The sequence below is a fragment of the Ornithodoros turicata genome, chromosome 4, assembly GCF_037126465.1.
Source record: "Ornithodoros turicata isolate Travis chromosome 4, ASM3712646v1, whole genome shotgun sequence".
NCBI lineage: Eukaryota > Metazoa > Arthropoda > Arachnida > Ixodida > Argasidae > Ornithodoros > Ornithodoros turicata.
This window is the reverse complement of record NC_088204.1, coordinates 34,408,560-34,425,537: the sequence shown is the minus strand read 5'-3', so window position 1 is coordinate 34,425,537 and position 16,978 is coordinate 34,408,560. Positions and strand designations below refer to the sequence as shown.

The following is a 16,978-nucleotide window of genomic DNA, read 5'->3' as shown; positions in this document are numbered from 1 at the left end:
CTAGATGAATGTGAGTCTTATTCTATTCAAAACCTAAACGGTTACAACCTCAATCGGCCTCGGTGGCTCAGTCGGTAGCGTTTTCACCTTCTGATCCCGAGATCGCGGGTTCAAACTCGGCCGAGGACGTCAGGAACTTGGTGGCAGGGTACAAGTTGCTTAGACACGCCGTCTTCCGCGAGGGACGTTAAATACGGGGTGCCGTGTGATTAGCTCTCATCACACGTTAAAGAACCCTCAGGTGGGCGAAAGCAATCCACAGACCGACCGCAGTGGCGTCGCTCATGATCTCAGTTGTCTCGCAATGAAAGCGACGTAAACCCCCAAGTATTATTAGTTACAACCTCAAACTGCAAAAAGAAAGTCGTTAACTTTAGACATCACACGCGCACTACGTTTTCCGCGCACTAGCACGCAGCGCACCGCGAGCGCGAATGAATATCCGGCGCTAAAGTTTGAAGAAACTTCCAGAAGGTATGTGCGCGATGGATCATCTTTGTCATCTTCGGGTATTCCCGACGACTGGGCTGCCGTACTTTGGTTTGAGCCACGCAGCATCGCGTCACCAGCTCGCGTGGTACAGTGGTTAGCGTGCTTGGCATGCCACGTCGTGACTGGGAGGTACCCGGGTTGGAATCGTGTCATGTGATAGCAGCCCAATTGTTGACGTTTGCGCCAGCCGCACATGTTCGAGATGTCATTACGCTGAATTTCGGAACCACGGAGCGCAAAATCTAGTTCCACACAAACAAACGGAGCACTCCGCCTCACGGATGATAATGAAGACTGTTTATTGGCTCGCAATTTGAAACGTCATGTTCGGAGCTCGGCCCCCCGATTGGACGGCAAAAGGCTACGTAGCCAGGTGACCATGTAGCTATGTAGTATGCGTGGTGGAGTGAGGCGCACTGGTTACTCATCTTTGAAAGCATTTATATGAGTCACTGAGCTGGCACGAGCCGAACGAAATGTATTTGGGTACTATGAGCTCCGTTCTTTCATGGGATCCCATTATTTGTGAAATGTTTACGGTCCCTTCAAGATCAGCGCGGGGACGGGGATCGTGCATTCTTGTTCTTGTTACCGTCGAGACCGGTAAACTTTATGGCGATCTTTCCGTTCGTCTGCTGTTTCTCTACGCACCAGCGCCTATTGACTCTCATCATACTTGCACGATGGACGAAAGGAAGCTTCCCCTGACAAAACAGAATTACTGTAGTGTCAAAACCTTGCAAGCAACAGGAAGTGAATACTCTCGGCTCCTTAAAGGAACATGGAAGTAACCTAACGTGGCGTCGTAGATTGGTAGCTGACTTTTTCTGGCCTGTGAGATTGAAAGCTCTCTTGCGCACCGGGGTAGCGCGCTCCACTGGCATTTTTGTGCGAATATATGGCCCTGGATTTGTAATCTTAATTTCTACTGCTCCTGACATATCTTTTTAGCTTTTTCATGCTCCTTTAAGGCTAATTAAGGCGGAGCTCCGTCTTGGCGATACGAAGAGGTACATCGAATACGATGTCACTATGTCATTGGTAAGTACCAGTCCCTTCGCTACAAGAACGCAGGAGAGTTTCTATGGATGGCTCACGAAAAATCACATAAAATACTCCTTCTTAGGGTCATGAACTGCCACAATCGTATTGAGTATTGTATATGTATGCTCAATGTGCTTGTTGTATTTGACGGCGCGATTACGCTCGCGGTTGCGCAACCAGATTTACGGCACTCTGCAAGTAATGACGTGCAGAAATGACGCGCCCATAACTATTGTGCAACACGGCCATTCACAAGCCGAGCCTTTGCATTCAGTTTGAACAGAGGCATTGAGTCAAGTGAGTCATTACAGTCCCTTGTGATTTTTCTCTTGCTCCAGTTGGCGGCGGGACAGCAGGATGCCTAGTAGCCAACACGTTGTCAGCTGTACCAAGCATCACCGTGTTAGTGATCGAGGCCGGTGGCGTTGAGGATGACATGATGGAAATACCCGGCTTCGCTATAAAGCTCAAGGGTTCGAAGTACGACTGGAATGATACCATAGTGCCACAGTACCACTCATGCCAAGCCAACTTCGAACATGTAAGCGTTTGTCAAACATTTCTCTACCATTTTCACGCACAATTAACGCGTACGCCAGTGCTTCCCAAACTCTGCTAGCCAGCGACACCATTTCCCGACTTTTGGCGATGCCAAAAGCTTTTCGATTTCAGTGCGTAGACAGCAGAGTTCACAGAACGAACGCTGAAATTTTATTTGTCAGGTAAAATGCTAGTCTGAGTAAATCAGCTTCGCTAGAAACCATCGCACAAGGAAAAAAACAAACGCATGCCAGCAGGAGTGACTGTTCCCAATGGCTGATGTGAGCTTGTTTGCTAGAGTACAGGTTCTGAAGGTAGGTACAGGTTCTTTCATCATCATCATCACCACCACCACCACCACCACCACAGGTTCTGAAAGCGAGGGCTGAGTTTCGACATAGCAGGTCTCGGCTCCGGCTCTATGTTGATCTGTTACTCGTAGGATACTGTGAGGCAAAATGAGACAGAAATTTGGAATTGAATATGATTTTTTTTTCCTGTTTTTCGAAAAAAAAAAAAAACTAGCCATAGGCGCGTTCAGCGGGCTGTAGACCTTCCGACCTGTAAATGCAGAACGGTGAAAACCGGTGTAAGGGAAGCACAGAACAAGAAATTCAAAAATCCAGATTGTTTCATATTGCCGCAACCTTCGGGGCAAGACGACACATCACGCGAGGTAAGATGAGACACGCCGTGGTAATGAACTATACAAATTTGTTTTTTGGATTCGAAGCAGACAAAGTCGAGGCCGTGGACCCCTACACAATGCCCGTGAACCCACCGCCCACATCCTGTGCAATGAAGCCACACCGAACCCGGTGCTGTTTTGCTCCACCGCCCTTCGCAAACAAGGCACCGCCAGACTGATGTGTCGCTTTCGCGTGAGCTTCTGCTTTGCTGGAAATATCCTGAAAAAAAGAAAAATCTGCTGAAAGTCCCTAGGCAATATGCCAAAGGATATATCGCAGGAACAAGCAGAAAGCCACCTACTTACTGTTTTACTTATCTGTTTTTAAATTACATTACATTTAAATCACATTAAATTGCCACGTCTTGCCCCGTGCATATCATCCGAGTAATTATTTTTTTCTGTTCAACAGCGGAAAACCAAGACTGCCCATATTTTGTATGTATCTGGATGAATGACTAAAGAAATACAAGGTGGACTTACATCGACAGAATACGCCTGCGAAACGCTGGTGCACACATGACAAAAAGTCTTGTCAGTTTCAATTTTCAATTTTCAATTTTTCAATTTCAAGTACTGTGAAACAAAAGCGGAATCACTCTGAATTAGGATCAAATGCTGGCATGCTGTTTGCTGGCGCTGAACCACGTGCTGAATCATCAACACATATTAATAGCTGTATGATGGGGCACGATGTTGCAGGAGCACGTGGAGCACACTGAAGCTGTGTACTCCTGGGTTGTGAACAGTAGCCCTTACAAAAACAACCATTGGAATTCCATTTAAACTCTCTTGGATTTCCTCAACATGCATTGCAAAGTTTTTATTGAAAATTCATTTAGTTGTGATTGTCTTGGCCATTGAGAGATAATGGAATACTGGCCGTCGCGTTTCTATTGAAATTCGAATTACTCTGTGGTGCCCGATTCTGAGTTATCTCTTTATTGAAATGCTGCTACTATCATTGTCCTTCTGCAGAGATGACAGATAATTTATGGCTTATTGCACATTTTGTATATTTAAAACACAAAACATAGCAGTCATGAGTAATATGTTTTGGATGCCAAGGCATGTTATAAATACAGAGCACCTGCAAAAGTGCATTTGTCTGGATCACACCACGTCTATTTAACTGTGCCCAGTACATGAATACATGCTGGCAGAGTGTGAAGTGTGAGTGTGCTGCTGACATCTCAAATAGGAGTTTTCCTTTTTTAAAGGCAGCACGCGTCTTCAGTTGAACTCAGCATTTTCCTTTCCTGCTAACGTCGGTACCTCATATTTCATTTTCTGTTAGCTTCCTCTTTTTGTTTCGCTTATTTCACCATAGCAGGCAATGTACGCGGCGGTTTTAAAAAGCAGAAAGAGAGAAATAAAAAACTTTCAAACCTCAGTTAGCAAGGCATATGCAACATTGACATCTCCTTCCTGAATCCTGCTCGCCTCTGGGTCAGAGTAGAGAGTGAGGTGCCTCAGTTTAATACGATTACGCATCAAAACAATACTAAGTGTGGAATTGGTTTCTCACTGCTTTTCATTTGAGGAATTCGGTATAGGTCCATCGAAAGTCAAAATTGCGCAGCGAGATGCTGTTTTCGTCAATGTGAACCTGCATGGCAAATTTTACCGTAAAAGTACTGATGAACACGTAGAGGGTGGATGCGCAGGCAATGAAAAATACCTTTCATACTTTTGATGTCAGTAATATCGCACGCAGTACAGTGCGTGTATGTTGCAATGAACAGTGAACGTATGTCACAATTATTCAACTCAACACTGTTACAGTTCAACTGAAAAGCAATAGTAACTCTTCAATAGTGTGTATATTGAGAACAGCGGATTAAAAACTCCATTGAGTTCTTTTTGAGCCAACTCAATACTGTTAAAGCTGAACAGAAAAGCAACAACTACCGTGATTTCACGCGTATAAGCCGCACCACAGATGAGTCGCAGGACCCGTTTTCAGGACCATTTTGAAAATTTTCCGGCAGATAAGCAGTCGCGGGACCAGTGACGTAGATGCAAAATAGTTGACCGTGAACATCTTCGACACAAGTGTATCTGGTTAGGTAAAAAACAATGATAGTAACGAAAATCTCCAACCAAGGTACAGGACGGGGATACTTGACGTTTCGGAGAGTGTTTGGCTCCTTACTCAGGGGCGACTGTGGTGGCCGTTGGCAGCAGCGTTCTTGCCGTGGTTCGAATTTCGTGATTCGTCGGATTGTTTTTCAGTCACTTGACGGAGGCCGCTGACGTATACGCTGGGTAATGGGTATGCTGGGTCCATACTATGGTACTGAACGCCCCGAAAGCCGTGAACAACGGGAATGCCGGACAACTTGTCATGTCCACACAGCAATCCGCGACAGCCGGGAAAGCGCGAAGGTGCCGAGCAACGCGACGCGAGAGTTGAACTTGCTTCTAGTGCTACGTTCACACTACATCACCGAAAGGCGCGAACGCAGGGAACTCATTCACCGCTTTTACGGCATTCGCGGAATGCCGGCACTACTAGTACCACCGTACTCCGCTACAAAAACTGATCCGTTTCATTCTTCGAACTGTACTTGTTATGCGTAAAATGTCGTTGTGAGACATCAGAATAACAATTGCCAAATGCGTATTTATTGCGTTTTATACAGCAACCTGTAAAGCGATGCCCGCTTCGAGCAGCAGACGACGTGCATCTACACATGTCTCAACACAGTCGACACACTTACTTCATCGTCTTCTTTAAGCAGCTCCTATGATGCGGTCTTCATATCTACGTTTCCGCTCCTCTTGCGTTTGCTGTCGTACAACATTTAGCTCTACCTTAGAGTCTTGATTAGAATTTCGTGGACCAGGTTACGCCATGTTGGTTGTCCAGCACGCCGCTGCTCTCCCTTCCAAGCATTCTCGCTCGCGGAGCGCGCTAATTGGTCCAGACTCGCGTCTTTCCCGGTGCTCCCATCAAAAGTAGAAGCAATCTCGCGCTGCGGCTTTCGGTACCTTCGCGGCTTCCGCGGAGTTCACGGATTACTGTGTGAACGTGACAAGTTCACCGGCACTCCGTCGTTCGCGACATTCGCGGCGTTCACTGACGTAGTGTGGACGTAGCAGAATTTTGCCAGGAGCGCCGGGAAAGTCGCGAGCCCGCACCAGCCTGCTCCACGAGCGAGAATGCTGGGAAGGAAAAGCAGTGGCGTGCTGGATAACAAACATGGCGGATGTGTATCCCAGGCCTACGAAATTATAATCAACATCGTCAAGACTCTAAAACAGCGATAAATGCTGTACGAGAGCAAAAGAAAGGGAAACAGGCACGTAAATATGAAGACCGGCGCACAGCAGCTGCTGTGAGAGGACGTGGAAGTAAGCTTGTCGACTATGTGGATTCATACCCCAAGAACACACTGTCATCCCAGGGATAGCCTAAGAGCGTCATTCGCGGACGGGGTGACATCCTCAGGAGGGTCAAATTGATCCTCAAATCGTTCTCAATATGCCAATGTGGCACTATACCAGATCCGCACAGTGTACTCAGAACGTCCTCAGGCCTTTCTTAAGGACAATTGTAGAACAACATGATGGTACATCAGGGACAAAATCTAGCTGAGTCTTATTGTGCTTAATTTGTTTCTCACACATGCTGAAGCAGGACAAATGAGAGGAGAGCACATACAGTCCCATTAAGTTCTGTTTTATTGCAGAAAACATCAAGCATAACCTGGAGCAGCCATATGCAGCACAGCGTGGGGCATATCCATACAAAGTATGTAGCATTTGAAGGACTTCCTGTATCAAAAAGTTTATGTATGGCATACACTGGTACAAGTGCTTACAAAAACCAATGGCATATGGAACACTGAGACACTCTTCAGAAATGCGTATCACAAGATGTGCTAGTATTGTGATGAAGTGCACACTGTGCCTGCAGTCCAACAGCTTTTGCAGGAGCCCAGACAAGGAGTCTACATATGATACAAGGCTAAGTGCCACACATAGAAAATCTTCACACTGAAAACAGTAAAAAAATGGACGCTCCATGTACCCGTTTATCTGAATCCTGCATGAAGAAGTATACTTTGTATCGCTGAGACCAGTGAATTTTTTTTTTCAGGAAACATGACTATGATTACAGCCCAAAACTTTACGGTTTAACCCAACTAATAACTGAATTTGTAGCCCAATTGAAAAAAAAAACATCAGGCTGGTCTGGTGTTTCCTAGTGTGCCGTAGTGTACACACCAGGTTGTATGTTATGTCCTGGTGTACACACCAGACTGCTGTGGTGTGTCCTGGTGTACAGAGGCGGAGAGTTTTCATTTTCCCGGGGGGGGGGGGGGTAAGGGCGCACCACGAAGTAGTACTCTCTGGCCGGGGGGGATATGTTTATTAAGAAAAAAAAAAAGAAAGGAAAGGTAAGCCAGATGGATGTCGGCTTGGTATTCAAAAAAAAGTGAAGGGGGTAGACAAAAGAGGCAATGAAAAAGAAATCAAAAGAAAACAAAAAGAAGGAAAGAAAAGGAAATGAAAAATGAAGAACACACACTCTGGCGGGATCATATGATGCATGCAGAACTGGTATAGAAATAAGAGGAAGGAAGAACAGAAAAAAAACAAAAAAAAAACAGAGAGAACGTAAACAGTGAACATGTGCGCAACTGAAGGCATTACGCCTTTGAAAACTGAGTGCAAAAGGAACAAAACGCATTGAATCCTCGGTGTTTGAAGCGAAATGCGCGCAATATAATGAATATGGTCAATCAAATGGAGCAGCGGGAGTTGAACCCGCTCCCAACGGACATGCGTTCCGAAGATCCTACCGTTACACCTCACTGGCAGCTGCTGGTACCTTTTCGACTGCTTCGTTTCATTGATCTGATTGCTTGTGGGCGAAATTCAGGCAATGTGTTGTGTCATCCACTGTGTTTCTTCGCCTCACCTTCTTCTGTGATAATGAGTATGGTGGGCGGGTACATATTTTACAAATTGCAAGGTGCATTTTTGGGGTTGGTGCCTCTTCGCTCTTTTGACCCGGGCGCGCCGAGTCCCAAAGGTTGGTGTCAGTCGCTTAAGCGGGACTTCCCGGGGGAGTCCCATTAGACTGCTTGATGTGTCCTGGCGTACACACCAGACCATTGTAATGTGCCGAGGCGTGCACACCAGACTGTCGTGGTGTGCCCTGTCGTACACACCAGCCTGGTGTGGTGAACCTTGGTGTGGTGAACCTGGTGTGGTGAAGCAAAATGCACTGAAAGTCGAGTGCAATAGGGATGGATGGGTAGGTGGAAGGCCTTGAACAGAGTCGTGAAACTAAAGAACATTGATAAGACACATACCGTCCACCCCTATTGCACTCGACTTTCAGTACATTGTGCTGCTTGGGTGCAGTTCACGGGTATGGTCTCGGCACGCAGCAGGCGTTGAAGTGCGCTTCTCAGCTGTGGTAACTACGGCTCACTTTGTTGGTCACGGTATCGACGATTGCTTGCTTGGATTGGCCTTGTCATCCCTTCCGTAATTGATGGCATAAATTGTTCAATGCAGGTTTCCTCACGGCCGCCAAGAACATTTAAACAAAGTGTGTGGTAAATGTCAGGCGAAAGGACTGGACGCCGTCGACGACATCACTGGTCTGCAGCAAACATTTTAAAAACAAATGCTTTGACAGAACGGGCCAAACCGTTCAACTGAGGCCTGACGCTGTGCCCAACAAGTTCGACTTCCCAGAACACCTCCAGAAATTATAATGCATGGGTCATATGTAGAGGCCGTATTTATATGCACTAAAAGCTGGTTGAATACACATGCATGAAAAATTCATTAATCTTGCTCAAAATATGCGCCTCTAGGAATTCACTGGCATGCATTTAAAACACGCAACAAATTCACTGGGGCGAAAGTATCCTACTTTATGTACTGTACAAAAAGCACGGAGAGTTGGTCTCCTTTGGAATCTTAGCGTTGGTTCACTACGGCGCGTCGATATCGAGCTTTGTGGCGGACGTCGTATGGATGGAAGTATTCAGAATCAAAAATGTGTTTTCTGATTTTTTGTTTATGATCAGCTCGCTCTAAATATCGCTGGTGATGATCTGCAGTCGATAAATATAAGTTATTTGTCAGGTATATCGGAAAAGGCCCTTTCTGGCTAGTATGTGAGATGGCGGACATGGTTTTCATGATGAAAGATGAAAGTCACCGAAAAGGTTAGCCAGCTGTAGGTTTTTCATATACGTATTTAGTAATGATCAGTACTTAGAAATCTTAAACCAGTCCCCGGCGCCTCAGTGGCTACGGTAGAGGCTCCGCATAGAAAACTAGTAATGATCAGGGTCACTTGACCCACTGGCGTCAATGATTCGCGAACGAATCTTGCGAACGAGTCCCTAATGTTCACTGATTTGAACGAACACATCAGATATTCGGGCCACGCGCGCCGAGCTTCGCCTGGCTAACTACTGCGCATGCGTTCAACACTGTTTTACAGCGGCGAACATATATTTTAATAACTAGCCCAATACTCATTTTGTTTCTGATTACTTGATTTAATGTTTTTTGTGGATCTCTTGGGTGATTCATTCTTACTGGCATGAAGCACGGAGTCTTGCCTCAATCTGATCTCACTAATGAATGATTTCACACTAATTGTGTGTCGTCCCAAACAGCACAGAACACAAAAGGGTATGTACAACAGCATATTAAAATGGTTAATGTCAAGTGCCACTGTGGTTGCAGAGTCCTTTGGCAAATTCCACTGCAAGATTTGTGCAGAAACGTTTGAGCAGAGAAGTCGAAGTTACACGGGGATTGAAGCATTTCCCGTCACTCACTCTTGGCGTATTGTGTGTGACGAGACAAAACAGTAGATGTCATGAGACTCTTCAGCGCAGTTAGAGAGCTCGCGTATCAAGTCACTTTAATTTCCCACTACCTTAGAGGGAATTCAAATACTGCAGTTATTGCCCTTTGTTTGGTGTCTGTGTCTTCAACACACTATTTAGGAAATTGTCCAAAGTGCGCAAACGTGTGCAAATAATTCATGCTCAAACATAAAAATAAATAAATAAAATAATAAAATGAATATATACCAAAAGTTTACAAAGTTGTGCAGGCAACTCCAAATACCTGAGTATTGTAAAAACTGATTGTGCAATACGATAGTTCCTGGCTTTAGTTACGTTGCGATACGTGAGCTTTCCCGGTCTTTCAAACCGAAACTTAACTAAAGCCACAGTGCTCTCATCGTCACATGCGACCAAGCAGCATCGGCATCAACTCGGAGTCTGTTTTCGACTTGGAAACTGTTGGCGTAGCGTCTAAGCAGCCTGGTGAATTGTGTTTCCTTCTGTCCTTCAGCTCTTCGGAACGTATAAAAATGTGAACGTCCTTTCATCTGTGTAGTGAGGTGCTTCCTTATGCATTTTGTTCCTGAAGCTTTACAGAAGCTCTACTACGGCAAAGGAGAAGCGGCGTGTGTAGAACACAAGTCGCAAGTTCCGAACCAGCAGGTGTAGTAATGACCAGATATTTATCTATAGTTAGCTGAACTGCATTCATGATGTATACTCGTGCTCCACTCGAATCTCTTAAAATCCCTAGTATTACCAACGTGATCTTGCCATGTTTATCAGATGCAATAATGCATGATATGCCTATGTTCTGTGTAAACACTTACAGAATACTGATTTGCATCGCATTCGGTTCGGCTCTAGTGATCCCTGGGACAGAAGCATTGCGGTACTAGTCAACTTTTTCTATCAGTCAATTTAACTACGTATGCAGAAACATATCAAAATAGGCGTCATATAATTACATGAGCTTATGTCTGGAGCCTGAAGGTTTCGGGAAATATTTTTTCCAAATTCGGGGGTGAAAAATCGGAGAAATAACCATATGCTCTAAATTCATGCGAATTCTCGGTAGAAATCTTCCTTTATGCTAAAGTTCAGGAGAAATCTGACACTACTACTCAAACAAACTGTGCAGGTTTCATAGAAATGGTGAAGTAATTGCGTTTGCTGCCAAACAAGCTAGTGTGCATCTTTTCAGTTTTTTTTGTTCATTTTTCAGTAAGTTTCGGTGAGGGAATTTTCTTTGTAAAAAACTAATTTCACCCTAAACAGGCAACCTTCAATTTGGGTTGTAAATTCGGGGGAATTAGCAGGTTAAACCCTTTCAGGCTCTACTCATGTTGATACAGTATATGCAGGAAACATCATAAGACCGCGGGGACGCCACCAGTCTTCCGTATAAGAGAGGAAAAGTCTCAATTATGTGTTGTGTTAAGTCAGTGGTAAACTTTTTCTGTAAGTGTGATGAGCTTTTGGAACATTTCCTGCTTTCAGGTTCAAGAGCTTGATCAGCTTGGCGGTAGTGAAGCAAAGCAATCTACACGAAAGATACTCGAGTACCTTCTGACGAACTGCGTTGCTGCAGAGTTCAGCTGGGTTGTTCAAAAGGGCAAGCGGAAGTTTTGTGTGGCAAATCTGTTTCAGTACAATTGCCTACTTAAACTATAGATCCAATATTCCTTGGTGGCAGTTACTGTTTATACTACAGTCAGCTCTACCCTGTGATATCTTCGTGTTAGGATGCGAGCAATTTTCACATTTTTGGTGTACCAAAGTGCCTGGGATAGCTCGCATCCCTATGCCCTTTATGGTGCTAGTAACTTCATTAACCACATCCGTTACTCAGGATGCTCACCCAGTTAGATGAAACACCAGTTCCTAGATCAGCTGCTCATTCCAAGAACTGATGTTAACTTGATACATTGTTAGCTAGCTCATTGCCAGGTGATATACAGATGGTTTTTTTTAGTGGTAGTACAGAATATTCAATAAAATGTATTGTCACAGTGAACAGTTTGCATTATAAGATCTATACACAGCATACGGGGCAGGGAGGGAATACTGCATTAGCGTTCTCGAATGTCCAGAAAAACATCCTGAGATGCCTAGAAAAATATCCTGAAAATGTCATAAAGGAAGCCACCAGGATTCCCCAAATCAATTCCCCGGCTGTTGCAATGGAAGTACGAATGATGTCCGATAGTATGTCATCCGGACAATTCGGGATATCTTACGGACATCTGATTGTTCAGTTGGTGACATCATATAGACATCCTCAGGATGTGCCTTGGTTGTGTGGGAGCTGTGTTTGCCTGTTGGGGCATGCGTCGACTTCTGGCGTGAAGCAAACAGCCACCAAAATACAGGTTACGTCTTTCTTACATCCACACGGAACGAGTATCGTGGTTGCATTTCTAGTTCTCGGAGAATATATTTGTTAGAGAATGACAGTCAGTGAGTGTCACATATGGCAATCGCAACTTCCATTCGCTTGTCTAACACTCATGACAGAATTGTTCTCGCAGTTTTTTGCAAGCATTATGGAGAAGCCCGTAGGTACTCGGCAGAATACATAGCGAAGGTCTTAAACCGATCAGAGGAAAACGTCAGTCTTTGGCTGTCGTAAACGATCTGTGAGCTGTGACGCAACGGATCGAAGACCACGACCGGCACAGTACGCGAACTGCTGCTCGACTTGCCAGACGCTGTAACAGAGGAGAGCTAAATAAACAGCTAAGTCGCCAAACATATATATGAAGCCTACACGTTGTCTTTTATTTCTCTGGCACTTTTGTGAACTACACACTGGCGTGAACACGCCACAACGGGAACACATCAGAGGGAAACACATCAGAGCGGGACACACCAGACCAGTGTCTGAATTCCGACTCTGGTCGGAAAGACAAAAACACACCTTACCCAGCCTGGTGTATTTTTCGACTGGGAAGTCATGACATTAAAGTTGTGATGAAAGAGGACACTGAATATTAAGTCATAAGCCATACATAATAAGTCAGCTTTTACAGGTGCCCACAGAAATAGGCTAATGTAATGGCACAAGACCATGTTCCACACATACAACATCTTCATAATAAGAACAATAAAAGATAAGCTCTGTATACACCTGTGTAGCTGAGCCCTGCAGAAAGCCGTGTGCACAGTGTACATTGTTATCACTCAGACTAGCATGTTTTCTTTATCCTATGACTGACTCTTTTTTTACTATGACTACAGTCTGACATTTTGTGATTTAACGCCATCCGTAACTGAACCCGTAGGTCAAGACATGGTACACCAAAACTGTGATGAAAGAGTACACTGCAGCTACAATCCATCAGCTTTTGCAGGTGCCCACACAATAGATAACATAACGGCCCAAATAAAGCACTTTCAAAAGTGAAAAAAGAAAGCAAAAATGTGCTTGTTATGTGCGATATAGCTAATATAACAGTAGTATAGCGAACATAAAGTTAATAGACAGCCTGAAGTTTTGTGCTTTAACCCCATTCTTAGACAAATTGTTACAACAAGACGTGTTGCTGCTACATTTTGTTAGCATTTGCAGGTGCCTATCCAGTAACATAACAATGACACAGGGCTAAGTGGCATGAATAAAACATCTTCGCAATGAGAAAGAGTATGAAAAGCATACTCTCAGAATCTGTATAGCCAAGTCCTGCATAATAAAGCAGTGGGACGAGTATGCTTTCTATTACGAAGTACGACTAGAGCCTCAAGTGTTAACTGAACTGTGAGATGTGCTGCTACAATACCACAATGAAAAAATGCAAGGGGCTGCGTCAGCAGCCTATATTGGCCTGCAAGATATTAGCTTCTGTAGGCACACCCAGAATAACGTGACACCGAGATGGCACACAAGAAAAAGTCCTCACAAAAAAATCTACTGTACTTGTATATACCTTGTATAGTAAGTATGTTCTAAATAACAGTGTACTTCACTGCAATACTTCTTGAACACTGAGAGAAGGGCGCATTATGGTTATCTGCCTTAATGTATGCGCTGTTAATTAGAGCCTGAATTTTTAAGGTTGATCACCATTCGCAACTAAATTTGCACCACAAATGAAAATGACTACAATATAGACGGTTTTGGCTGGACCCCAATTTGCACACTGAAAGAACCGCATGAAGTTTCACTATCTTTTGATGGCTGCAGACCAGAAACAGTCCACATGGGACCATGGCAGTCAGAAAGAAAATGTATACACGACTGCTCACCTAGTCGTTTGCGATAGCATATAGCATCGAAAGAGCAAGGAACAAGAAGCTTTTCGGCCATGAAGTTCTGAAAATAAAATGTTTCAAAAATTCAGGCTCCAACTTCGACACTAATTTTCACAAACAGGTGGATAGTGAACATTCCTTTCCTGCTTTCTTTTCAACCCTTTCTCTTGCGTGTCTCAGCCAGGTTTGGACAGCCTTTTCTGTGTCTGCGAGTGTGCCTAAGCTCGAAGCACAGATTATAGCATCTGAGAAAAAGAGATTTGTCTAAGCACATGAACCAGTGTGAACACATGTATGGGGAATAGCACCTTGGGACTGTCTCAGTTGAATTAAAGGGGGGTCTGTTGTGGGAGAGATACCTTCATGCGGTTCCCCCAAGCACAGTTTCCCAGGTGATGAATGTTTTGTCAATACCATGAGCTGAAAACAATGATCTCGACAAATGTATTGTTAACTTTAACACAGGTGATGCCTTTAACAACGGAGCAGCAAGTCCCTCTCCCTCCGCTGTTTCCCCGATTTCTTTTATCCCTGTTTTTGAGTAAATCCCATCACACAAATAGCATGCAACATGACAAACGCTTAGTCCATAACTAATACTAGAAGAAACTGCACTTGTGCTTCCCGGCCCTTCTCCCGTGGGATACATCAGTAATGTCAGTGGGACAGCGTTAAGCAGGGCGATTCTGTACAGCAGGGCAACTTCGACTTGTGTGCGAGTGTGAAAGTGACTTACAAAGACTATGAACTGCATCCAGAGAGGGGGGTGGGTGGTTCAGCACCTTGGCAGCCACAGCCGAGCAAACGAATCAGAGACAGTGACGTTTTCATGTAAAACACTACGGCTCTGACACGACTGAACCTGCCCCTTTTTTTTGTGTGTGTGTGTTTGTGAACACACTAAGTAACATGCAGTAACACCATGGAGTAAGCATACCAAAACAGTGACGCCACTGGCCATACTAACTGCACAAGATGTCACAAGACTCCAGTGAGCTGACCTTCTTTTACCCTCCTGAGCCCGTCCAGTTGAACAATTGCGCCACTTCGTCTCAAAGAAGTTTGTAGAGGATCTGTCTAGCTCTATCCCCATTACTTGTGCCGCCAGTCTTCATCATTTCTCTGCGCTGAAAAAGGAAACAATTATAAATAGGCTTCCGGCTTTTTGGATTTATCCGATAAACTCCCTCCAATGTTTTTGCGAAAAATAGGATTTATCCGAGAATATCCGATTCTGATGGATGAATTCCTCCCTATAGTAAACCTAGGCACTTACCCCCGATTTCTAACGTGGTTTTCACATCACAAGGTATCCTTGCGTTATTGTTGAAGGTTGACACTAAAAAAGGCGCAGGGCCCGATAATATTCCTAATGCATTTCTTAGGAGGTATGCTGAATGGATCTCACTATATTTGCAAGTGATATTCCAAAAGGTCTACGATTCCGGAGTGCTTCCCAAGGCTTAGAAAGCTGCCAAAATTGTTCCCGTACCTAAGAAGTCTGAGTGGCGCGGCACTAGTGACTACCGACCCATTTCACTCCTATCCAGTTGCTCCGAAATTTTCGAACATATATTGTACTGTCACATGGCAAAGTTTTTGGAAGAGCATTGTGTGCTTAGCAAATGTCAGTATGGATTCCGCAAAGGATCCTCAACTACAAATCAATTAATTGGATTTGTACACGATCTAGCTACGTCCATTGATAATTCAAAGCAGTCTGAAGTTATCTTTCTTGACCTCCAAAAGGCATTCGACAGTGTGTCGCATTCTAAACTGCTTTGGAAACTCAGCTGTCAATTTGAAAACGAAAAGCTCATCAATTGCCTTGCGTCTAATCTGACGGGGAGGCTCCAGTTCGTTTCTTACAATAATACATCTTCCGCGTCACTCAGTGTAGTTTCCGGAGTTCCCCAAGGGTCGGTGCTCGGTCCGCTGTTTTTTTCTTTTATATATAAACTATATTGCAGAGCACGTAGATGCTACCATTAAACTTTTCGCAGACGATTCTGTGCAGTTATTTTACGGTTGAGGACCAAGTAACCCTTCAGCGTTCCCTTCATTCTGTAGTCCATTGGTGCGAAACTTGGCAAATGGGTATTAATGCGCAGAAGAGTGTTTACATGGCGGTGTCTCGAAAGAAGACCAGTGCTGCGCAGTGCCAATACGAAGTGAAGAGTGTTCGTTTAAAGCAAGTACATGCACACAAATATCTCGGCTTGACGTTTACCAGCGACTTGACATGGAGCCAGCACCTTAAAGTTATCTCGAAGGCCAGTCGCAGGTTGTACTTGCTACGGCGAACTCTAGCGGAGGCTGACTCCCAGACAAAACTAACTGCCTACAAATCTCTTGTCCGCTCTATCACTGAATACGGCTCTGTAATATGGTTTCCCGAGGCTGTTACAAAAGTAAGAGAAATTGAGATGGTACAGAGGAAGGCTATTAGCTTTGTGTATAACCGTTATTCTCGTTTAGACTCACCAACGCCAGATGTTGGAGTCAGCCAATCTACTTTCGTTGCGTTCTAGAAATAAAATTCAGCGTCTAAAACTCCTATGGAATATCTATAACGATGTGACCGGTATCGCGAAAGACGGATACTTGCGCTCACAGCAGTATGCAAGCCGACGGGGGAAACACAGCCAGCACCTAACGCCATACAAATTTCGTACTAATCGTCTACGGGACTCCTTTTTCCCGGCGGCCATCAGGGACTGGAACAGCCTTCCCCAGGCGTTGGTTGACTGTGACACACTGTCTTTATTTGAGGACGGCATCTCACAATATTACAGAGCGTTATAGGTTTTCTCTTATTGTTAGTGTCCTTTTCAATTTGTGTGATTATCTGTTCATTGCATGTCTTCTGTATTCGCGTTTGTACTGTCCCTCCTTCTATGGCATTCATGCCAGAAGTATTACAAATAAATGAATAAATAAGTAAAATAAAATTTTCCAGGGCCCACATGGCGGTCTTATGGCTTTTCCTGTTTGCTTCTTCCTTTGTCCCCTTTTTCCACACCTACTTTTAGACTTCAAATTGATCTACAACCCAAAAAGAAAAAAAAGGGGTAAGAAGTGGTAGCCTCCTTCAGGGTTGCTGGACGCATGAATGGCCCAAAAGTAG

General features: G+C 44.5%; 1 long non-coding RNA gene across 3 annotated transcripts; it reads left to right on the top strand.

The window, feature by feature from the left end:
* The first annotated feature begins 1,843 nt into the window (after positions 1 to 1,843).
* Positions 1,844 to 12,356, top strand: LOC135392965 (uncharacterized). Of its 3 annotated transcripts, none has more exons than XR_010422339.1 (4): positions 1,844 to 2,077; positions 6,460 to 6,521; positions 8,300 to 10,263; positions 10,433 to 12,356. It is a non-coding gene; the product is annotated as an uncharacterized LOC135392965 (long non-coding RNA). The 3 variants fall into 3 exon arrangements; XR_010422338.1 differs by having other exon boundaries at positions 8,300 to 10,492; positions 11,101 to 12,356; XR_010422337.1 differs by having other exon boundaries at positions 8,300 to 12,356.
* Positions 12,357 to 16,978: the final 4,622 nt, after the last annotated feature.